This window comes from Halichoerus grypus, chromosome 1, assembly GCF_964656455.1.
Source record: "Halichoerus grypus chromosome 1, mHalGry1.hap1.1, whole genome shotgun sequence".
Lineage (NCBI taxonomy): Eukaryota > Metazoa > Chordata > Mammalia > Carnivora > Phocidae > Halichoerus > Halichoerus grypus.
The window spans coordinates 192251781-192277176 of NC_135712.1; the positions used below are offsets into that span (position 1 = coordinate 192251781).

Genomic DNA, 25396 nt, shown 5'->3' on the forward strand with positions numbered 1-25396 from the left:
TGTGCTTTGCTATATTGCATTGGCCTCTTGATGTTTCAGGGCTGGTTGGCACCAGGAATCAGCGCTTTTTTGAGTCCTCAGGTCAGCTTGCCATGGTTTTTCTAGACCTTCTCACATCTACACTTCAGCTGCTAACCTGGTCAGATTTCATAACCATGCAGTAGGGCTTCTCAGAATTATGGAAGGAAGACTACCTGTAAATGAGTTTCATGGACCATCTTAGTATGTGGATTTTATGACTTTTTTTTCAAAAGCCTTTTTATTATCTTATTTTCCAGTTTTTGATAAATAACAATGCAAAGGTTAGTGATAATTTAAGTAATAGAATCCAGTTTTAATATTAAAAAAAATGAGAATGGATATCTGTCTTATGTAAAGATTTTTACCAGAAAAAGCTCACCCTGGTATTATGTTCTTCCAGTGTATTTGAATTATCATTTTAACTGTGTAAACATTAACCTATGTGAAATTTTAAATTATTTTCTCCATGATGTTTTTTTTTTTACAGGCTTTGTAATAATATTTGTGTATTGTAGAAAAATTGGGAAATATAGACAAGTTTATTTTCTATATCATTATTTTGAAAGGCTACACAATATTCCATTTTATGGCTATATTTCACACATATAGAATGATATTTAAGTTGTTTCCATTTTTTAAAATATAAATAGTCCTGTGGTAAGCAGTCTTTGCAGCCACAGTTTTGCACACATTCAAAAGGCTGTCTTCCCAGGAGTGAAATTATTGAGCAAGAATATACACTTCAATGTATCTTGATGGCAATTCCCACATTTAGCAGTGTTAGAAATATGAGCTTTTCCACCTGCTGAAGGAAGCTATAGCCTGAGGTTCTAGAGTAGAGTTGTCTGAGTGGCTGTTTGCACAGCAGCAAAGGAAACAGCCCCTCCTGGACCATTCTGGTAGTGTGTTCACACTGGGGGGAATTCAGCAGATAGAACTAAGCCTTTTCAGGTGACTTACTGACTCCTGGGAGGGAAACTGTTTGTCAAGACCTGTTGCAATTTGTTGTGACCTCATCTGCTGGGGGTGATGGCCTTGGAACCCAGGGTTTACGAGGGGCAGGCTCCCACAGGCTCTGGCCACCCCACCCCACCCCCAGCCCCGCAGCATTTCCCTGCCCTGCCGCTTCAAGCAGCTTCATGACATAGCCTCTTTAATGAATAGTCATCCTCTTCGATTCCCATTGGTAATTATAGAACCCATCCTCATGTTTTCTGCCGGGTGGACTGTTAGGCAAAATTTCTTGGCAAGTTTTCTAGCCAATTAAAAGTGGAAGACTAATTCCATTGAGCAGTCAATTCCAGTTAGCTCTGTTGGTGACATTGTGGAGCTAATGCTGGACCAGGAGGCAAGGGTTTGATCCCCCGGGACCCCAGGGAGCCATACTCTTCTCTCAGTATGGTCGCAGAGTAAGAAAATGGATTCTGCTTGCTTCCTCTCCTTCCTTTTAAATAAAGTCTCTTAATTAGACTCTTCTCTGGGCTATAGGCATCACCATTCTCTTTTTACTTGTATTTTAAAATTTTTTATTTTTAATTTTTAAGTATTTATTTTACGGACATATCGTTGACACACCATATCACATTAGTTTCAGGTGTACAAAATAGTGATTCAACAAGTATATATACATTATGCTATGCCCACCCCAAGTGTAGCTACCATCTGTCACCATACAACACTATTACAATAACATTGACTATATTCCCCTATGCTGTACCTTTATTCCTGTGACTTGTTCATTCTATAACTGGAAGCCTGTATCTCTCAGTCCCCTTCACCCATGTCATCACTGTTCTTTTTAATCAACAATTTGGTGCCAGTCTTTTTCAAAAGCTCAAAATAAATTTTCTGAACATTCTGATTCTGATCCTGACTCTTCACTTTTTTAGGAAATCATTTGTTTGTCAAATAAAGCATACTTACTGCAGACTCTGCATCTCTGAAAGCATGAGTTCATGCTGAATATTTGGAGGATGGGCCATTGGGAGGGAGTGAAATAAAAACTGTGTAATGCAGACTAATTGTTGGTCTGTACACAATGTCTTTGTCTCATCTGGTTGTCTTTCATAAGTATCTTCAGAACCGGTGTAGATCATTCAGAATAGGACAAAACAAGAAAAAAAAATTCCAAGTGAGCGGGGAATAGGTTGAAATCCCATTTGGGATTTCAGGCACAAGATTGTGTCGGGCCCATGTAGGGACTCTGGGTAAGTGAGTGAATGAATCACTGAATGAATGTGTGACACAGTTCATTAGAGTAATCCCATGGTGGGATTTAGAATGTTTCAGAACTCTCTTTTAATTAAAAATGTCAACTGTCTCCTCACTGCCCCCCAAATAGTAATAGATTGAAGTTAGTGTAACATTTCTGTGTGCAAAGAAAGTATAAAGGAATCCTAAAAAAATCCCATCCTAAAGAAGGCTACTTTCCCTAAAAGGAATAGATGGCCTTTATTCCTTTAGAAGCTTTTCATCAACTATTGATCAAAAACAAGCATCTGGTTTTCAATCTGTTTCTTCCTAAAATTGCTAACAGTATGCAGTCATGAGGAGTTGACTTTTAAGCATGGGGGATTGGAGGATTGGGTGGGGGGGAATGGAGGCAAGGAAAAGTGATAAAATGGCTTACACTAATCAGATGTAAACATGATACCTTTGCCTGCTGAACTGTGTCAAGAGGGAATTTTTGCTGCAGAAACTCTCACACTAAGCACCAGCAGTTTTCCTAAGAGAAGTGATTTTTCTCTCTTTGGGGAAATTGAGGAAACCCAGAGTTAAGTCGTTTTTTCCCTGTATGAGAAATCTTTCTTGCACAGGAAGTCCTTGTGGAGGTGTATGATTCAGCTTCTTTACTCTCTTCTTCCCAGAAGTCAAGAGGAACGGAGGATGACTCAGCCACAGGGCCCTTTATCAGGCCCCATTTTAGCCATCTGGCCTGGGCTCTGCTGGACCTTACAGGTCATCTTCTGTCTGTGGGAAAAGTAGGGAGAGGGTTTTGTGTTTAAGCCTTTCTGCTAAATCTCAGTAGTTCTTTCAAGGGAGCAATATGGTCTTTCCATGTGGCTTAGGCCTTTGAAAGTGGAAATAGCAATTAATTAAACAATGAATTACATTTTACTCTGAATTAATGCTTTTATTTAATATTTAGCATGTCTTATAATTGTTTCATTTCAATGCATGCAATATGGGCATACATCTGTTTTGAGAAAGCCTAATATTAAAATCATAAACACAAAAATATTGATAACTTAGGGTATTTACATTCAAAATACTTTTAGTTAAGGATTCACTACCGTTAGTCTTTAAGGAAAAAGCACCCTAATGCACTTATTTTTTAAATGTTATTTCTTTATTATAGTAGCATTACATGGATGTTGTAGAAAATTATAAAATAAAAACAAACTTAAAGAAAGATTATTTTGGGGCGCCTGGGTGGCTCAGATGGTTAAGCTTCTGCCTTCGGCTCAGGTCATGATCTCAGGGTCCTGGGATCGAGTCCCGCATCGGGCTCCCTGCTCCTTGGGAGCCTGCTTCTCCCTCTGCCTCTCTCTCTCTCTCTCTCTCTCTGTCTCTCATGAATAAATAAATAAAATCTTTAAAAAAAAAAAAGAAAGATTATTTTGTCATGACTGTACTACCCAGAGTTACTCTTCATATTTTGGCATACAGCTCTCCTGAATGTAGAATTAGGTGCACATGCAAATAGGGGGACATGATGTGCAGATAGTGTTTTGTGGCTTTCTTGTTCTTGCACATGAACATTATTCTTGTTCATACACACCTGCGCCTTATTTTTCTTAATATCTACATAATATCAAATTGTTCAACTGGGACCTAACTTTATTTAATTAATCCACTATTCTTGGACATATAGCCTGCTTCCAGTTTTTCTTACTATAAACTCAACTTTTTACAATAATGAAAGCTGCTTTCTACTTCATACCCAGTGCTGTGTGGAGCATTTTCCCATGTAACATCTCTCTTTTTATTTAATTCAGGTAAACTTCATTTAATATAAAAGTAACTATTTTAAAATGTACACTGGCACCTGGTTGGCTCAGTTGGTAGAGCATGCGACTCTTGGTCTCGGGGTAAGTTCAAGTCCCACATTGGATGTAGAGATTACTTTTAAAAATTATTTAAAAACTCAAATAAAATGTGGTTTCTGTAACTCCGGAGAGTGATCTTGCAATAATAATAAGTGAGACTGGGAATCTGCATTTCTAATACGTTCTCTAGGTGGTTTGGATATATAGCTAGTTCCTGGGCACACTCTAAAAAAATTAATTAATTAAGTGTACAATTCTGTGTCATTTAATACACTCACAATGTTAGTGAAACCCTTGCTTCTAGTTCCAAAACATTTTCATCGCTCTAAAGAGAAACCCCATACCTGTTAAGCAGTTACTCCCTCTCTCCCTCTCCCCAGCCCATAGTAACCAACCACTGACCTACTTTCTATCTATTGGTTTACCTATCCTGGATATTATCCTATAAATGGAATTATGCAACATAGGACTTTTTGTGTAACATCTCTTTTAACCCTCACAAACCCTGTGAGGTAAGACCCAGGGAGGTTGAGAGTCTTGCCAGGGATTCCAGTCCTGCAGGATGAGGACTTGAACGCTGCTCTTTCTGGTCCTGAAGTCTCATCCTGTGCCACTGTCCCAGGCTTTCTCCCTAGGGTCCATAGACTCTGTAGTATAAAGTGCTCCCTTCTTTGTGGCCTGTTGACTTTAGATCACAATTAGGTGATTGGTCCTTTTCCTCTGCTTCTCACTTGTAAAATGGGAAAGCTTAATACAGTGGTTCTCACATTTTAAGGTCAGTCAGCACCCCACTGAGGAGTTGCAGAGTTTCTGACTCAGGTCTGGGAAGAGGCCTAAGAATCTGCTTTCCTAACAAGTTCCCAGGTGATGCTTACGCTATGCTCCCAGGACCACATCCTGGGAGCCACTGGTCTGACAGATACGATGCAGAAGAATCACTTCGTTACACTTACCTCCCGATCCGAATGCTTGTGATGGCACTTAAGAATATTGAATATTCAGAAAAATTGAACAACTATCCAGCTAGGCGAATGTGCAGGTGTGAATTACACTGGAGGCTGAGGAATCTCCTGAAGTGTGATCCAAAATTGCATTTGCATCCCCAAATGTATGTTTTAAAGAACATCTGGTAAGATTGTAAATGTGCATATCCTATGATCCTGCTTTATACATGTTTGAGCTTCAGAGAACCAATCTCAAGAATGCAGAAGGAGGTGTGTCAGGGAAACGAAAGGCAATGATTTTTGTAACAGAAAAAGAAAAAGAGGGGCGCCTGGGTGGCTCAGTCGTTAAGCATCTGCCTTCGGCTCAGGTCATGATCCCAGGGTCCTGGGATCGAGCCCTGCATCGGGCTCCCTGCTCCGCAGGAAGCCTGCTTCCCCCTCTCCCACTCCCCCTGCTTGTGTTCCCTCTCTCTCTGTGTCTCTCTCTCTTAAATAAATAAATAAAATCTTTAAAAAAAAAAGAAAAAGAAGAAAATCAAACTATCCATAAATAAGAGAACAAATAAAATACAGTGTAAGGGATGCTAGATACAGTTAAGCTTTTAACTAGATCTATATAAAACAACATGGAGGGAGTTCAAAAACAATGCCAAGTAGAGAAAATAGATTTACACTCACAAAATAGTGCTACCCATTATTTTGTGTGCCTGGAATAAATACACTGGTAAAAATTAATAAATTAAAATTTATTTATTATTTATTAAAAATTAATAAATTGTCTTCAAACAAGATATACAAATAGCCAATAGGCACATGAAAAGATGCTCAGTATCAATTGTCATTAGGGAAATGCAAATCAAAACCACAATCATATACCACTTCATGCCCACTAGGATGGTTATCATAAAAAAGGAAAAAAATTAAAAATACAAGTGTTGGGAAGGTTGTGGAAAAATGGAACCCTCATGCACTGCTGGTGGGAGTGTAAAATGGTACAGCCACTGTGGAAAGGAGTGGCAGTTCCTCAGAAAATTAAATATAGAGTTACCATATGACTCAGTAATTTCACGCTTAGGTATATATCCCAAAGAATTCAAAACATGGACTCAAATACTTGCACACAAATGTTCATAGCAGCTTTATTCAGAATAGCCAAAAACTGTAAACAACTCATGTTTCCATCAACTGATGAATGGATAAACAAAATGTGATATATCCACACAATAGACTATTACTCAACCAGAAAAAGGATGAGTAATGAATCCTGATACATGCTCCAACATGGATGAACCGTAGAAACATGCTAAGTCCAAAGAGCCAGACACAAAAGATCACATATGCTATGATCTCATTTATATGAAATGACCAGCACAGGCAAATCCATAAAGACAGAAGCTTAGTGGTTGCCAGGGACTGGGAGGAGAGGAGATTTGGGGCTTTTTTGGGGGGGTGGGTGATAGAAATGTTCTGGAATTAGATAGTGGTGATGGTTGCATAATAGTGTAAATATACTAATCACCACTGAGTTGTATATTTTAAAAGAGTTAAAATAATGAATTTTATCTCAATTAAAAAAATGTTTGTAACAATAAGTGGACTGGTAAGATATACACCTAACCCATAACTGTAGTTGCCACTGGGGTGGCTAGAGGTGGGATAGGGGACTGAGGTGGTGGGAAAGAAAGTACTGGAAGCAACTTTAACAAAGCATTGAATTCTTAATTCTGGATGATGGGAATGTCAGCAATTATTATATATTGCTCATAGCATTTGCTATGATTTTTTAAATTTCTAAAAAATATATGTATATTTATATGTAGTTCTTATAAATATACCAGATGCAAAATACCCAGAGCATGCGAGCTTAGCATGAGGAGAGCTGCCTTCTTGTCCATCTCAGATTTCTGCCCACCTCCTAAGATCCCACTGGATCCTGGCCCTCTAGTTGGTAAACTCTTTCCGTACAGCCTCCACTGGTCCCTCTTGACCGAAAGCATCATTACACCTCCTGATTTAGGAGAAATGTCAAGGTTCTTGATTCCCCAGTGACTCAGCAGCTTTTTACCCTCCTGACTCCTCCCAGAGCCTGGACAAAAATCCTCTTTTTAGAGAATCCCTTGCCACCAGGCTCACCCAAAGACTGCTTAAGTTAGATCCAGAAAAAACCAGAAGAGTACCCATTCTGTTCCTATGAATATGATGATTGGTTAATATGGAACTGCAGAGAAGACCTTAACTTTTCTTAAAACATACTCTGTTCTGGGAAGAGATCGTCATGTCTATTTACCAGGCCTCATAATAACTGAAAATGAAAAACAAAACAAAACTGAATGATAGATGAAAACTGCAGACTTCTTTCCAAGCAGTCTAATGCAGGTATCATTGAACTACAGCTAGATCTGGCCTACTCTCTGTTTTAAAGATTTATTTATTTATTTGAGAGAGAGAGAGAGAGCGTGCCCATGTGTGCAACATGTGATCAAGTGTGGAAGGAGGGGCAGAGGGAGAGAATCTTCAGACTCCTTACTGAGCACAAGCCCAATGTGGGGCTCAATCTCATGACCCTGAGATAATGACCCAAGCTGAAACCAAGAGTCAGTTGCTTAACCAATTGAGCCACCCAGGTGCCGTTGGCCCACTGACTGTTTTTATAAATAAAGTTTTATTGAAAGACAACCACATTTTTATTTACTTATTGTCTTTGTTTTTATACTGCATCAACAGTATGAAATAGCTACATCATGGCCCACAGAGCCTAAAATAATTATTATTTGCCCTTTACAGGAAAGTTTGCCAGCTCCTGGTCTAATGGTTAGAAACATGGGCTCTTTACTCCAAATACTCTTAGAAGGTAGTTAAGAGACAAGATCTTTCCATCTTCTTATCTTAAAGTGAGGATGACACTGAAATGCAGAGAAATGGAGTGAAAAGTCAGGGTCACAGAGCCAATTATTGCCTGAGGGTTAAGAGTGTGGACTCTGGAGTTAACTGCCACTTACTAGACTTACGGCCTTGGTTGTGTCATTGGAGGTTACAAAGTCTTGTTTCTTAAACAGTGTTCTTGAGAGGAGTAAGTGAGATAACTCAGTTATTTCATCAGTAAATATTTATTGGGTTCCATTCAGTGCCAAGCACTGCTTGAGGTGCTGGTGATATAACAGCAAATGTGAAACACAGAATTGTAACCCAGATGGCATATAACAGTAAATTGGTCTTGAAATGGTTGGGCAGGGGGACAGGGAGAGAGATGGGGGTTAGAGATCTATTATAGCTAAGAGTTCAGGTAGGCCCTTCTGAGGTGGGGTCTTTTGAGCTGATGCCTCAATGACAAAAAAGAGACAGTCCGGCAGAGATTTGGGGGCAGAGGAAACAGCCAGTACAGACATCCTGGCTGGCGATGAGGCTGCTTGGTCGGGAAGGAAAGGAGGCTGTGCTCCATACAGCCTTGTGGGTGAGGAGGAGAGAAGCAGGAGGATGAGGTCTGACAGGTCAGTAGGGCCAGATCCCATGGGGCCTCATCAGTTATGGCAAAGAATTGGGATTTCAGTCTAAGTGCAGTGGAAACCGTTGGAAGGTGAGTGCTGTGATCTAAGTATTCACGTGATCCTTCTGGCAGCTGTAATGTGGTGGGATTCTATAGACAAGGTTTGCAGCAGGGAAAAGAGTTAGCAGGCTATTGCACGGTCCAGGTGAGAGAGGAAGGCAGCTTGGGCTGGGATCATGGCAGGCAAGGTGGAGAGAAGTAGATGGATGCAGTGAAACTAATGGAACTTGCTGGAAGATCAGATTTCATGTGATAATGTATGGGAAATGTTTAGCATGGGGCCAAGGACCCAGGATCATCATCACCATCATTGGCACCACCCCTACCTTCTCCTCCACCATCACCACCACCGTTATCATCTTGAGGAACAGTGTAGCGTTATGGTTAAGAGTATAGACTCAAGCCACATTACTTAGGTTCAAGCCACTTAGAAGCTCTGTGACGGTGGGCAAATGACACATCCTCTCTGTGTTTCAGATAACTTCCCTGTAAAATAGGGGGGATCATAGTACCTTTCTTCTGGGACATTGTAGAGTACCATAATGTACTCAGCAGATAGTAAACCCTAAACGGTGTTGCTATTATTTGGAGGTGGGCAGATGGTCCTATATTTGGTAGCTTTGGTGAATATTGCTAAGATCCTCGCATTCTGTGGATATCATCCTTAGAGGTCAAAAACAAACTCTTCTTTATGTAACCCATTGATTGTTGAGGCTGACAGGAGGGCTCTCTCCTTGACCTCTGAAATGCGGCCGTTCCAGAGAGCCAAGACAGCCCCACTGTTTGTTAGAACATTTTAGCTGCAGGCTTTTCAATCAGCATTCCAAAGATGAAAAGGCAACGAAAATGTACTGGGATTTCCACAGAAAAGAGTGTCAGAGTTCTGTGCCTGCTCTGAAAATCCATATCTGGGTGGGGGTTGGCAGGCTTGTCATTCAGACGGCATTACCTCTTACAGGGAGGCTGGGGAAGGGCATCTCATTGTTCCATCCTAAGCAGACCCTCATTTCAGCTGTAGGGCCTCAGAGGTAGCAAAAGCTTCCTGACTATTCCAGCTATGGGCTTTGAACAACCTGGGCCAAATATGGGGGCATGTTTGTCCCAGTCATATATCAGACAGGGGACCAGCTTCTGGGAGGTGAGAAAAGCCCCTGCTTGTAGACTTACCTGGAGCCCAGACGAACTGTGCCCTATAAAAGTTGTGCCATATGAAAGTCTGTCCCGAAGAGATAGCAGTACGCATTCCCCTCCACCCACAGCCACAGAAGAGATCTTGTCAACCTTTCTGAGCAATCAAAAGAACAATCAGTAGCAACATGTGGTAAGATCTGCTAAAACCCAGATCTTTTTCACTCCTACTCAGAAGCAAGAGCCCACAGATGGCAAGTTTTACTTCTGGGCCAGAGTCCATTCCTTTACCTGAGGGCTGGGATCTTTAGAACTTCGGAGGCTCTGGGTATCTTTTCCTGCAACCGCTTAGTTGGACAACTTGTTTCTTAGCTTTAAATTACAGAGAAACAGAATGGCATAGCAAAACAAACACCTGGCTTTCAAAGCCAGTCATAGCTGGAGTTCAATCTTAGTTTTATCACTTAGTATCTGTCACCTGAAGCAAGTCATTTAACCTCTCTGAGTCTCAGTGTCTTCATCTGAAAACGGGGGATAGGAATAAACACAAGTGTATTTGTAAGATAGGATCTTACTAAGTTATCTACTGTGTTGATGTTTTGTTACTTTACATGGACCTTACATCTGAATATCTGCAAGATCTCGAGGTTAGGTTATGTTCTTAATTTTATTTATTTTTTATGTTGTTAATTTTAAAACCTCTACTGGCATACTAACAGCATGCATTTATTGAGCACTTACTATGTGACAGTCACTGAGCACATTCACAATGTGTTTGATCCTTAGAATGGCACTGCAAGGTGAATACTATTATAATCCCCATCTTACAGATGAGAAAAATGAGGCTTACCAGGTAAACTAGCTCACCCAAGCCACAGACTAGAAAGTGGCGAGCTGGGGTTTGAACCTGGGCCACCAAGTCCTTAACTCACTCTACTAGCCCTTAAAACACTCATGCATAATAAGTGGCTTTGCTTCTCATGAATGTTTTCACACTAATCAGACACACAGTCATACAGAGATGGTCATTGGTCCTTTGCTTCTTGCTTTCTAGGAGGTCTTATATATTATGGAGATTAGAGCTTTCTGATATGATTTGCAGATATTTTTTCCCAGTTTTCCTTTTGACTTTGCTTGTGATGCTCTTGTCATTTTGTTTGCCACATAGAAGGGTTTTCTATTTTATTATATTTTATGATAAAAAGATCTATTAATGTTTTCTTCTGGACTTCAGGTCATTGAAAATTCTTCCCTACATCAGGAACTTTGCCCATCTTATTCTAGCACTTTTATGTTTTTGTATTTACATTTAAATCTTTGATCCATTTGAAGTTTATCCTGGTATACAAGATGAAATACAGGTTTAAAAAAAAACTTGAAAAAACACTTCAAAACAGATTACCCTATCCAAATGTGGTCAGAGTTTGTGTTTGGAGAGTATCTGGAGTAGTGTATCTTCCTTTAAGAATAAAAGTAGGTTTATTGGTGTCACAAGTGATAAGTAGGAAGTTGTTCACAATTCTAATTAGACCTCTAGCCTGAAGCTTGCGTAGGGGTTTTCCTGTCCACTGGGGTGGTCGAGTGCAGGGTGGAGGGGGGAGCTCAAGAGAGGACATTCAGACAAATGAAACTTCTGGAGGTAGCTCTGGATACTCATGAGACCTCTGACTCCTTATGCCATCAGTTTCCAAAGGCTCACCTGTGAAACATCCTTAACATTTTTCTCTTTGATACTGTTATAAAATGATTCCTCAGCTATTCTAGGCTTGGTTTTGGCAAAAAAGTGTTACTTTATCAGTGGGTGGTCACATTTGTCTCCTGGCTTCAAGGAACTTACAATCTCAATGAGGGAAGCAAGAGTTAGATATGTAATATAAATCCTGAATAATGCATGGGGGTAGGAAGACAAGTGCTCATTTATATGGTAAAGACCTTTTTGTATGTATTTGAACCCAAACTCTTTCAGTTGCAAGTGCCAGAAACACAACTGAAATTCCTTTAAGCAGAAAGGGAATTTATGCTGATGTAACAGAAAAGTCCAGTAGTTACTGGCTTCAGGCATGGCTGGATCTACGTGCTAATTTTCCTCAGAATGTCCTCTCTCGCTCTTCACCTCTCAGCTTGTATTTTTATGTGTTGCCTCCATTCTCAGATATGTTCTCCTCTCCTGGTGGAAATATGGCCACCAACATCTCTAAGCTTACCCCCGTCTAATTTATAGGTGCTTTCTTGCCCAGTTCTTCCTGCAAAAATCCCAAGCCTGGTTCTCATGCCCTTTCCTGAACCAATCACTGTGACCAGAAAGAGGGGGTTGCTGATTGGCAGTCCTGAGTCACATGTATTCCCATGGGGACTGATGGGAATAATGGGCTCAGTCCTATTAAAACCACAAACACTGAGAGGTGGGCAGTTTTCCCAAAGAAAATGGAAGAACTGTTATTAGAAGAGGGAGGAACCAATGATGAGCAAGTCAAAGCCCCAGAGTGCCCCACAGCACCGGCTTCCTGTCCTCAGAGCCCTTGAAAAATCGACTCCAGGTGCCAACAACATAAGCAATGAAAGTCATGATTGGAGCCATCTGTTAAACCCATAAAGATGAAGGCTTCCTGGGTTGCTGTCTTGTGATAATCAAGAGCAATAACATTTGCCAGTTTTCACCAGCGTGACTAAATAAAACTACACAAACAGAAAACATTGCTGCCTGTCTATTACTGATGATGGGTTTCTGAGATTCTAATGGAATTTGTTGGGAAAGCTACCATTGTGTCATCAGGGTTTATTAAATACCAAAATCCAGCAGAAGAGAACATATGGGAAGATTGTTTCCCTTTCTCCACCACTGACTATGGTTTGGGGAAAGAACAAGGTCTTGAATTGGGAGAGATTCTTAATTTGGTGCTTTTGCAAATGACAGTCACTCATTCCACACCTGAATATTCTATAGATTGTGAAGAAACATGGCATGAAGTGCAGGGCTCTTTATAAATGAAGCAATCTGGCTACTTTGTTGGCTGTGCTTCATGCTTCCCATGCATTATCGCATTTGGTTCTCACAATAACCTTACGGACTGTTCTCATCCCCATTTTATAGGTGAGGGAACTGAGGCTCAGAAGGATCCCCTCACTAGTGTCCCAGATCAATGAGTAATAGAATCAGAATTCAGACTCAGGTGGCAGCTGGACTCCAGCATATGGGTTCCTAACAGTGCTCAGTAATTAGCTGGCTGTGTAACCCTGACCTTGTCACCTCACAGGGTTTCCTCAATTACTTTTTGCGGGTGAACCCTTGGGCTGTTAGAACTTTAGTGATGCCACTAAAGTGTTCTACTCTGAGAACCCTGGTATATAATTAGCTCTTAATAATGATAGATTTCTCCAATCGCTTTCCTCCCACTTTTTCCAGAAAACATCCACAGTTGCTAAGACGGACCGAATAGCATTCCATTCTTTTCATTTTATCTTTAGGAAGGAAGGCAAGTAGCCAGGATGTTGACCAAGTTGGCTATCAGCTCTGAATTTTACAATTGTCAATAATCTTTAAAAATAGTCCATCTGTGAGAGCTGGTAATTATATACCTGTGTGTAAAGGGTTCGAAGGCTGAGCTTTTAAGCAAATCTGGGTTTGAATCATAGTCCTGCCATTGTGACCTCAAAGAAGTTGTGGAGCCTGTCTGAGCCCCAGGTTCCTCATCTATGACGGGGTCATCAGTAGGTCTGAGCTCACAGGGCTGTCATGGGGATTAAAGGAGACGAAGTATACAAAGTGCTCCACACAGTGCTGCCCCTAAGAAGTGCTCAGGAAAGGCCAGCTGCCAGTCATATAATCATTGATTATTACAATTATAATTAACTTACTATTTCTTGTCCTCACTCCTCCCCCTCCAAAATAAACTCCAGCACCACAAGATCACCATTTTTATCACTGACATTTAATAGTTAAACATCCTTTTCTTTGCAGTGGTTTGCAAAGCACCTTGTAATTTCCTCTCTTCCTAATTCCTGGAATTCTGTTTGTTTGAACTTGAATTGTTTAAAGCTCTCTGTTCAGCAAACTCTCCTTTGTGTTTTTTCCTCTGATGTCCAGAGGCTTTGAAACAGTAGCTTTTCCATAATCTCCCACAAAAGTTGCACTAACTCCCTGAAGGGTCGGTGGCTTTAGTTCAGTCTTCTCTTCCAGCTGGCTGTCTGGCTCCTTCTGTTTTCATTCTTTCCCCGAGATTTTTTCTCTTTGTTTAGCTCTTTAAAGGGGAATCTCTTGCAGGCCTTTCTCTAAAATATGCTTGCCTCCTCCATTCAAGATTAAGCTGTTATCTTGGTGACAGGTACTGACGAATACCACATAGAACCACACATGGTCACGTGGCCTGGCTCACAGATTAGTGCCTTTTTCAGGTGATAATGATCCCCCCTGGCAGTTGCAGAAGCTTTGTCATAAAAAGTTGATTATTTATGGCAACCCTGGTTTTGGCCGTTAAAATAACCTGGGAACTAGTTAGTTGTTCTTTCTCCTCCCCAAGGAACATCTCTGGAATTCATTTATGGCAGAAGAAACACACAAGGGCACGTATATCAGGTTTTTAAATCAGAATAACCTCCCATCTGTAAGAGCATTTTATAGATTCCAGAGCATTTCCATGTACATAATCACACAGTGAACTTGTCCCTGGGAGCTGGTCAGATATGTCTGTCCAGGGGAGGGGGGGGCGGAGGAGGAGAGTGAATCCAGGATGCTGAGCTGTGGCATGGGATTTTGAGGCGATTAGCAGTCCCTTAGATGCACTTAGGATGTGCCTGGACTGGGCAGTGATAAGAAGGAGAACCGCATCTCCTGCTTTCTGGTGCTTCTCTCAGTCATGCTAATAACAAACGATCTGTGAGAGGATTTCACAAGACTCAGAGGGAACCTCGATCATAAAACAATCCTTTATAGATTCATTTAAGCTGTCTTTTTTTTCCCCACCTCTTGTGGTATGTGTAAGACATCCATCTTATATTGTAACATTTTACTCAGCATCTGCTGCAAGGGGAAACTATGGGATAATGCTTGCTTCCTGATCAAAGTAGGTGAATTCCTAGCAGAGGTCATTGGAAAGGTATTTCAGGGAGGACAGGAATATTTCTTCCTTTAGTTTTGGTAGGCTTCCAAAGAACAAGGAAAAAAAAAACTGATTTGAAGAAACTAATGGTTTACAATATTTATGGCAACACCACTACCAAATGCCCTGGTTCTACCCGCAGTTGTGACGCACCTCAGTTCAGTGATCACCCCTGCAATTTTTTTCATTATAAAAAGAACATAACCACATGGTCCATAATTGATACAACCATGATTTTTGTTGTGTATGTTTTTCCTGCCGGCCTTTGCACATGTATACATATTGCGGAGGTGCTCTGATAAATGGCTTTCAAACTGCTTTTTTTTTTACTGTAGCATTTTTCATGTTGCTTGGCTTCATTAGTATACTTCTTACTGTTTACCTGGATGTCCTATAATTTAATTAAACAACCCTGTTGTCCAGCATTTGGGTTTCAAGGCAACTTAGCACAGGACTGGAAAATGTGGACTTTGAAGTCACCCACCCGACATGATTTCCTGCTCTGCCACTTCTTAGCTGTGCCAATTTGGGAACTTGCTGGGAGAATGAGAATACTCTCCTCGAGGGGTTGTTTGGATGGATATAAAACGTTTCGTATAGTTCCTGACATGTAGTGCATGTTCCATATTCAATAGCTAGTCTTATTATTTCTATTTCATCACTATTAAATTGACAGTGCACTGAAAATATTTCCTTTTGGAAGATTTTCATTTCGTAAATTCACCCACGTAAGAAAACTGGGCCGAGACATTTGCGTGTTTATATTGCTCTCGGTGTATATTGATGTCTCTTGATATCATAGTAGTTTTCACCGTCATCAACGATTCTGAGTGTGCTATTTCACCATGCCCCCACCAGCACTGGAAACTATCATTTGCTAAGTTGGACAATTTAGTAGGTTAGACATGATGCCTTGTGATCTGCCCACATGAGAGAAGCAGAGAGAATAGTATAATTAGCACCTCCACTCACCCAGCATCCAGCATCCATAATGGTGAACCTCTTCCCAGTCTCACCACACCGTGTTTTCAGCATCCTATCATTTCAGTCATCAGAACTTCGGCGTACGTCTCTACCTGATAAGAACGTTTTATTTTTTTACATAACTCCCGCGGCTTATCACACTTAACGAGACTAACAGAATTCCCTCACATCATCTAATATTCGGTCCAAAGTCAGATATCCCCAGTTCAAATTTGCCTTTGGACTGCATCTTAGGTGATATGGAGGGGATTCTTGTTAATTTGTCTCAGAGAGGTTCTGTGTGGGGTGCCTGGGTGGCTCAGCCGGTTAAGCTACCAACTCTTGATTTAGGCTCAGGTCATGATCTCAGGGTTGTGAGATAGAGCCCTGTATCGGGCTCCACGCTGGGGATGGAGTCTGCTTGAGATTCTCTCTCTCCCTCTGCCCCTCCCCCAATCCCCCTCGTGCACGCAGCGCTCCCTCTCTCTCAAAAACAAACAAACGAAAGAGATCCTATTTGGAAAAAAAAAGAGGGGAGAGGGGCTGGCTGGCTCAGTCAATAGAGCATGAGACTCTTGATCAAAGAGGTCCTGTTTGAATCAGGATCCCAACATGGTTCACCTGTTTCTTACGACTGTTACTCTGTAAAACTTCCCCCTCCCTGTGTTTTCCCCCCTGCTATTGATTGGTTGGAGAAACCAGGTCATTGATGTTGTGGAATGTTTTCTATCCTTGTTTCGGTGATTGCTTGGTTGCTTTCTCGTGGTGTGGCTTAACTTTTCTTTCCCTCCTGTTTTCAGTAAACGGGTAGGTGGATCTGGAGGTTTGATATATCAGCACCATCCTTAATTTTAATGGGGTATTTTGAGGGGACACGCCCCCTTACAGTCTTTCCCTGAGTGGAGTCTTATGCAATTATTACTGGCCTCCCTTGGCAGTAGGAGAACCGCACAAAGCTTCTGTTGATCATTCAATTAGTTGGAAGAAGTTTAATATAGGAATAGGTGATTATATTAGCTTAAAAATACTCCAGTTGTAGTTAGTCATTGCTCTGGAAGTCATTCTTTCTTTGTTTCAGTGTCCTAAAAACAGATCCAGAGAGAGGTGTGGACAGGCCCTACCCTCCAGTTCTAGGTGGGGAGGTAATCAGAAAAGGTACGTGGCTGTAGTCTGTTAAGTCATTTCAGAAGCTGCCACCTGACAGAACGTGGTTAATGAGTGGTATTAGTAAGAGTTGTTAGAAATTCAAAGAAGAAACCATTTCCTATGAGGTGGCTGGATCCGGGAGGGCTTCTGAGAAGAAAACCTTGGTCTAGGATTTCACAACTGGTGATGTTTGAAAGGCAGAGAAAGATAAGGGAGAGGCTATTCTGGATTCGAGTTCAAAAACACACAAGATTTTCCAGTGTCAGCCAATCCATCCACTCATGTTGACAGCCTTCCGTACTTGTCTTCTGAGACTTTTTCTGTCCTTTGTTCTTTAATTTATTCAACAAATATTTATAGAGCCCCTGTTATGTGCCGGCCTTTTTTGTGGCATGGGGACATGGCTCATGAGGCAACCTGCCTTCATGGAAGGAGCATCAGCTGGGAGTCAGAAGACCTGAGCTTACTCTGAAATCTTATTTTTAGAACAAAAGTACAAAAGGAACTCCTCGAGGTTATTGTGACTCCCGGTATCTCCAGAGGGAGACCCCAACAGGTTTGACTGAGGTTAGAGCACACAGTCACTTTTCCTGGGAAAAAAAAGACTCTACTACTTCAATAATATTTATATACAAATAAAAATATATATCCAACTAGTTGGGAAATCCAACTAGTTGAATGATATATACATATAATTTATTATATAATATGTATTTTATATATGTATATCTTAAATTTTAAAATTCTCTTACCTTCTTTCCTCTCTTGTCTTTCTTGTGGAGGCGCTTTATCCTTTGAGCTCTAAAGCTAAGCTGGAAACTCATGAAACAGTATCTGTCACTGCCCTGGGCAAGGATACAAATGAAAACAAGAAGAATTCTTTAGCTCTCAGACAGCTCACCTTTGTTCAGGTTCCAAGCGCATAGGCTAGAGGCAGAGGGAAGGCTTACCTGCGGTTATCCCGCGGGAAGAGTTGTGCTCATTCACATGGACAAGAACTCAACTTGAGATCGAAAATGGCTTATGATAGAGTGGGCGTCTGGGAACAAAGGAAATTGTTAGCATTTTTGGACATATTCATTCGTCTGCAGCAGCTTCGCCTCTATCAATTTGATCCAGGTCTGTTTTCGTTTGATTTCAATTCTGTCAGCATCTACTGAGTGCTTGCCGTGTGCACTAGTGGTCATTTCAAGAGGAGGGAGTTAGCTTCCTTCCCCATTACCTCCACCCGCCCCCACCCCAGAGCACCCCGAGGAAGTTTACAAGCTAAGTACGTTCATTGTGTCGCTCTGCAAACAGTTTCAAACGAACCTCCTGCCGTTCCACCCCACATGATTCCTGTAAGTCCCTCTCTTCCCCTTTCTCTTTCCCTATCACGTAACATTCAGTAGAATTTCATTAGCTTCAAGATGAAAGGGAATTGAGGAGTCACCCAGTTCTGGGTTTGTTAACTCCTTCCCCCCAACCAGGAAATCCAGACAGAGGACCACTCACATCTCGGCTCTCTTGTCCCTAACCTTCTGGGGTGTAAAATGTCAGTGGCTAATGTTCCACAAGACTTGGATTGAAAAGCTCTAATCCAGTACATTCGGTATGATCAAAACAGGATCCAGGAAAGTTAAATAATTTGTCCACAGCTGCTGGGAGTCTGTGGGTAAACGGGGACTGAAACGCAAGGCTGCTTGAGCCCACACACATGTGCTGCCTATAAAGCCACCTGCCCATGTTGTGGACAAGGATTACTGCTGTGGGGCTTTGGGGTATGCTGAGGCCAACGACGTTCCATTTTTGGGGAGGGGGTGCAGCGGCATGGTTAAAGCCATCAGTGTCCTGAGCAGACTAAGTTCTGGTGTGGATATTTAGTAACTGTGTGACCTTGAGCGAGTTACTTAACCTTTCTGAGCCTCTGTACCCTCATCATAAACCAGAGAGAGTACCCTTTTCAGCAGGTTGTGAGGACTCAGTAAGATAATACATATCACATGCTTGTCACAGGGCTGGCATAAAGCAAATTTTCTAGTGTTTCAGCACACACATGTGAACTCCCCGGATCGCAGTGGTTCCTTTTTGTTCTATCTGAAGTTAACTCACATCTGTCTTACTCCATTTTTTGGAAAGAGAATCCAATAAGGAATTTTTGATCTGGGGATGTGGCAAACATGTACTCTACTCTTAGAAATTGTTTAAACCACTTTGTTTCAATGCTGTCTTTTCAATTGTTTGGTTGGTTCCCAGGCTTTAAGGAGATTCTTTCCTCCTCCAGACTTACCTCCTCCAGACTTACCTCTTTCGACCATAATAATTCCTAGCTACTGTTTATAAAATTACTACTATATGTTAGCCTCTTACCTGGCTTCTCTCTAATCTTCACCTCCACCCTTTGAAGTTGGTGCTATTATATCCAAATTGCAGATGAGGGCACTGAGGCTCTGAGAGATTGAGTAACTTGTGTGATGGTTGAAGATTATTGAAGACTGGAAGATGGAGGAATACACTTGTGTGACCTGCAGTTTTCTGGATGTGAGATTATGTCTGGGGGGACTCTAGCACTTGGGATTTACAACTGTCAGGGACCTGAGTGGCCATCCAACCCCTTTTTGACCAGCAGGAGAAACTGGTGAGCAAAGAAGTCATAGGACTTGACCTAAGTCAGTGTAGGAGTCCAGGGCTAAGATTTGAACCTAGGTTTCCTGACTCTTGTTTGATGTTCTTATAATCATATCATATAGGCTTGAACCCCTGACCCTTAGCATCATAGTCTCTGGTATCAGGACACCTGCTAAGTTGCAAATGGCCTGAAAATAATTAATGGTCTACTTCATGATTGGAACTGAAGGTTCTGGAAGAAGAGTACTTGCATTTGAATCCCAGCTCTGCCATTTACCAGCTCTGTGACTTTGGGCAAGTGAACTCCTTGTACCTCAGTTTCTCCCTTTATAGAAGGACCCACCTCATTGGATTGTTGTGAGGATCACCTGAGATATGTCACGTAAAGTCAAAGCACAGTGCCTGGCAGAAAGCAAACTCTCAGTGAGCATTAGCTAAGGTCGTCATTTGTTGAGTTCCTGGCACTTGGCAGGCATTTTTCAGCACTGGGGCTAGAGCCCTGAACAAAAGAGTCATGAGTTTTGCCCTTATGGAGCTTGTAGTCAAGTGGGAGAAACAGATGTTAGAGAATAATGAAGCTTATGATTTGTTCCTTAAATCTAGTTCCATTTATTTATAGGGCACCGTTTAGAAGTTGCTACAGTGTATCTTTCTCTTTAGTTTTGATTTTTATAAATGTGTGACCTCAGCATCAATATTTTGCACCAGAAGGTTGGCCTGGGGTACAGAGAGCCCTCAGTCCCTCAGCCCCTGGTGCTCAGCACCACATGCCAGCAACCATCTGTGTGTTGCATCCAGAACAGAACTGGCTCTGGTCCCTCCACTTGGACGTAAGCAGCCTACCCGAAGGGCGGAAAGGAATGACTAGGGAAAACCCATGAGGCAGTAAGACTCGGTCACTGAAGGAACAGACAGCTCTCCTAGTCATAACAGGCCTCTAGGAAGAGGACACAGTAGGAACCAAATGTTGTCATACAGATAACACAAGCAGCATGTGGCCCAGTACCTATTTTTAAGTAACAGTGGTATATTTCAGGCCTGTTCCATCCCGTGTATAATGTAGCTGCATTTCCTTTTCGATGTTTTTTTGCTCATAGTTGATCTTACCGCTGTTTAGATCTTGCTTTCTTGGCCGTTTGATATTAAAGGAATCTGTATTCCTCGTTGCATTTCCTGGCAAATGAGGACATCAAGCTGAATTTTCTGATGAGCCCGTATAAAATATTACCGTACTGAACTAACCCAAAATGTGGGCTGCCTACAGCAAACATTCTGATTTTAGATAAGGATGCTTTCATCAGTAGATGATAATATCAGTTTTATTTTCTTTCCGGAAATAAAATAACATAAAACTGAGGCAGTACTTCATGGACACTTCAGTCTTTGGGTTTTGATAGAATCACAGAAGGTAAGCATCTGTGTTTAAATCACCTTATTTTACAGTTCAAGAAACTGGGTCTTAGTGAGTTTAATTGACTTGTCCAAGGTCACACAGCAAATTTAGAGGTAGAACCAGGATTGGACCCCACATCTTCAAATTTAGGTCAGTTCACTTTTTCCTGTGCCACTGCTTTTATGTATGCACAATGGTTAAATCAATAGTTGAAATCTATGGATTTAAATGAGAGAATGATTAACCTCTCTAGAAGCAAGAAGGGTGGAAAGATCCCCAAATCCCATCTTTTCCTTTAAAAAAAAAATTTATTTATCTATTTATTAGAGAGAGAGAGAGAGAGCACAAGCAAGGGGAGGGGAAGAGGGAGAGGGAGAAGCAGACTCCCTGCTGAGCAGGGAGCCTGAGATCATGACCTAAGCTGAAGGCAGACACTTAACCGACTGAGCCACCCAGGTGGCCCCCCACCCATCTTTTCCTTTCTAATTCATTAAGAAAAAAGAGAGTAGGAAAGGTTAATAACAATATGGATTATGTGCTTACCTTGTGCCTAGAACGCTGACATACACATTATCTTATTAAACTATTCAGATATTTTATCTCATTAAAGCCTTGAAACTCTCATAGCGTCATTTTACAGATGATTACACAGAGGTTTGGTATGGTTAAATAAATTGTCCAAAGTCATATAGTTAGCAAGTGGAAAACTTGGTGCTTGCATCTAGGCTTCTTATTCTAGAGCTTGCATTTTCCTATGTTCTATGGGGAACTGAAGGATGAGGTGTTCAATATTCCATAAAGTTGTACTGCAGAGCCAGGGTAGAAGGGAAATTTCCTGTTCTTCAAAAATTAACATCACAAGGTAATGTGTGTATAATTATTTTTCAGTTTACTGGCGCAGTCTGTAGGTATCTTTTTTTTCTTCACTTTGTAACTGTGCACCTTTCATATTAAAAGTTTCTCTAGGGAATGGAAATTAATTTGGAAGGCTCCACAGATGCTTGGCCTCCTCTGGACAGGTAGGAGGGAGGGCGCTGGCCTCTCTCTGCTGAGCTCGTAAACTGAAGTGTCTAAATTCAGGAGTGATGCCAGGTGGGGTGGGGGCGAGGAAGGGAGGAAAGGGATGTGGTGTTTGGAGCCCATAACTCAGGAAACGTGATGGCACCTAATTTCAGAGTGGCATGAGGCAAGCGCTTAGGAAAAGAATAATGAGCTATTGTTATGGGCTTTTTTTCTTTAATGGGTGGGTTGTTTTTATAAAGTTTTATGAACAGGAAACTGAAGCAAAATGCTGATGCCTTTGGTTTTTGAGCCCGGCCAGCATCATTTTCATTTTTATTTTTGAGTGTTGGTGACAGGCACTTCCTTTAACACTTCTGGGGGTAAAGTGTAACAAGACACCCCAAACCACATTTTATAACAGCAGAATCCAAAAGAAGAGTTGTAGTTTCAGATCTTCTCGATAACAGCATGGGACAGAATAAGATCCCTCCCGACTCAGAGAGAAAGATACCTCTTTCAGAAGCCAAGGTAGTCTGCAGAAAGTTCTCCCTTTAAAAAACTCTAGAAAATTTGCCCAGCATGTGGAAAATCTCTCACATGCATTGAAATGAGTCTCACTGTGGCAAAGAAAATACTGATCAAATTCCCCTCCTTCCCTCGATCATAGAAACCCAGCCTATCCAGCCATTGCATCCCCTGAAATATGACCTCATCTTAAAGAATGTGGTCCTATCTATTGTGCATTTTGAATGCACTGGACCAATGTTTCAGGCACCTGGCTGCCAACTTCAGAGATGTTAAAATCTGTTTTGTTCCTGCAGGGCGTTTATTCATTGCTTACCTTGTAAAAGTTATGTCTTATTGCATTTTCCTGGCACCAGAACAATCCTTGTACCTACCCATTGCGTTTGGCTTTTCTGAGCCTGCAGACAGTGCTGGGTTATTAAAGTGCAAGGAGGAAGCCACGTGATGTTGGCTTTACAATTTTAATTCTCTCTTACCTTCCTCCCTCCCTCCCTCCCTCTCTCCCTCTCTGCCTCCCACTCCCTGACAGATGAATTTTTGTTTCCCATGTACTGTGTCTAAACTAGAATGAGCTCTCAAAGCATCTCTTGTAAGACTCCAGGTGAAGACGCTCAGACGGGGAGGGTGGCACCCTCCCTTGATGGAGCAGCCAGCAGAGAAAGTTCCTTCTTCTCCCATTGGCTTCCTTGGAGAAAAAGTCCTTGAGTCCGTACTTTCACATCAGCCTGAGAACTTTAGATGAGCACCATGTTTAATCTTGCAGAAACACCAGGCAAAAGCCTGCCCTCCCCCTTCAAAGTCAGCCCCTCAGGAGAGGCCCAACTCAAGAGAACGAAGTTTCAATATAAATAACATGAGGTATGAGCGCGGCAAGTTGAAAAGAAAAAATGTATATAGGGAGTTTAACCTGGAATCAAAAACCTAGAGAAGGAAAAGGAAGAAAGTGCCTCTGGAGGGCAAGAAAAGGACGGAGGAGCATGTTACAAGGCATCTCTGAAAGCAAGCTCTTTGATGTCCTTTGTCACTAGTTTCAGTCTCCCTGGCAAGTCCGCCTGGTTCCGGAATTAGTGTAAATTGCCAGGTCTGTGTAAAACCTGGAGGGAACTGAGAGCTGTCAGTAATATCCAAAAGGGCCTCATAGCCTTATACTGCAGGAACATTTCTCTCAAAGTGGTTTTAGTGCATTTTGGATTCTTCAAGAAGCATGTCTACCCATGTCTGCTAAAAAAAAAATTTTCTTAAGATTTTATTTATTTATTTGAGAGAGAGAGAGAGACAGATAGAGCAAGAGCAGAGGGAAGGAGGCAGAGGGAGAGGGAGAAGCAGACGCCCCACTGAGCGGGGAGCCCGACGTGGGGCTCGATCCCGGTACCCTAGGATCATGACCTGAGCTGAAGGCAGATACTTAACTGACTGAGCCACCACCCAGGTGCCCCCCCATCACAGAAACTTTAAATATTTTATGTTCCTTTACTGCAAACATTCTTTTCTGGATTCATCTCTTCCATGACATGTTCTTTGATTAGTCCCACTTCGATTTAATGTTCATTTTAACCAATGTGGATCCTTCTACCATATGCCAGCATGATAGCAGGAGCTGGAGCCCCTGTGGTGAGCGAGATAAATATGGCCCCTGTGCCTTTGTAGCTCCCTGTCAGGTGGTGGTGGCACCTCAAATCAGTCATTATAAGCTGGATGGGTGTTGGGGAAAGAGAGGTCTTCAGTGCTGGGGTGGGGTTTGCACAAAGCAAGGGTTCCCCTAGCCTGGGGATCAAGGACAGCCTTGAGTGAGAGGAATTATTTGGTAGGAAGCCATCTGATAGTTGTTCTTGTCATGTCAAAGAACTAAATGATCATGCAGCAATAAAGGTTGGTAAACTAGAAGCCTGTACTTTTGTGCAGCTTTCTGTTGCCAAGTTTGGTTCAGTCAGAAGAGTGAGCCCATGAGACCTGAGTTGCTGAGCTTGGTTTTGGATGTGAGGTGGAAAAAATTCAAACAGAGCAGAACTCACCTCCCACTTAACCAAAGCACCCAGTGAACCTACACCCTCTGTCCCCTCTGTAGTGTTGTCAGACGCCCATGACAATGAGGAACACTTTTAGCTCATGGGCTGCCCTCTAGCACACACCAACCGACTTCTGCTCCCACCACATGAGTGAGACACATGCTTCCAAGGAGTCCCCAAGTCTGCTTCTGCTCATTGAACTCATTCTCTAATTAAGGTCTTCTACACACACCACTCACCTCTCTGCACCCCGCACCCCCCAGCCCCAGATCTCTTTCAAGTAAACATCTCAAGCCAACTGCCCTCCTCCCATTCTCTATTGCTACAGCTAATTTTTTAAAAACTTAAATGCAGTCATGTCCCCTGGCTATGAAGATAAGCATGTTTTTAATTGAAACTCTGGATACCAGATTGTAAATCAAGTTCTAAGAGCCAGAACATGTCTCCTGGTGGGTGGCTTAGCTGGTAGTTTACTTGGAGTGTGGACTTGCATATTTTTCATTGTATCCCTGATGCACCCGTATGTACAGAGCAGGCTATCCAACATATAATAGTTCCTCAGTACTGGATGAGCAAATAAGCAGCTCTCCATGCCCACTCTGGATTTTGTTGCTATAACCATTGGGCTAATTACCCCTGGGCACCTCTGGCCCGAGAAACTGTGGTTCAGAATATTCCCGGAATGGGAGAGGTGGGCAGGTTCATTTGGGGCTGGCTGATAATTGTAACTCACAACACCATGCTACTCAAACAAATGTTCTTTGAGGGTGTTTATCAAAAATTCAAATTCCTAGAGTCCAATTCAGCAATCCCAAAGTGGGGTCCAGAGGTGTGGATTTGATAAGCTTCTCAGTTGGTTTCACTACAGGTGGTCTCTGGAATTATTGTCCCTGAATTCCCAGAAGTCATGTTTCTATAAATATGTAGGTTTTCAAATCCCAGCCGGATTATATGAATACTGCTATCATTGAA

The 25396-nt window shown here is 41.8% G+C and overlaps 1 protein-coding gene and 1 long non-coding RNA gene across 4 annotated transcripts in view; one reads left to right on the forward strand and one right to left on the reverse strand.

Annotated features, from left to right (window-relative positions):
• ARHGEF3 (Rho guanine nucleotide exchange factor 3) overlaps positions 1-25396 on the forward strand; it is a 293957-nt gene that overhangs the window by 191344 nt on the left and 77217 nt on the right. The gene's annotated exons all lie outside the window — the stretch shown is intronic.
• LOC118529572 (uncharacterized) lies at positions 2766-18065 on the reverse strand. 2 transcript variants are annotated; one of them, XR_004914190.2, is made up of 4 exons: positions 17842-18065; positions 17644-17736; positions 15755-15858; positions 2766-2991 (listed from the first exon to the last, which is right to left on the reverse strand). It is a non-coding gene; the product is annotated as an uncharacterized LOC118529572 (long non-coding RNA). The 2 variants fall into 2 exon arrangements; XR_013443798.1 differs by lacking the exon at positions 15755-15858.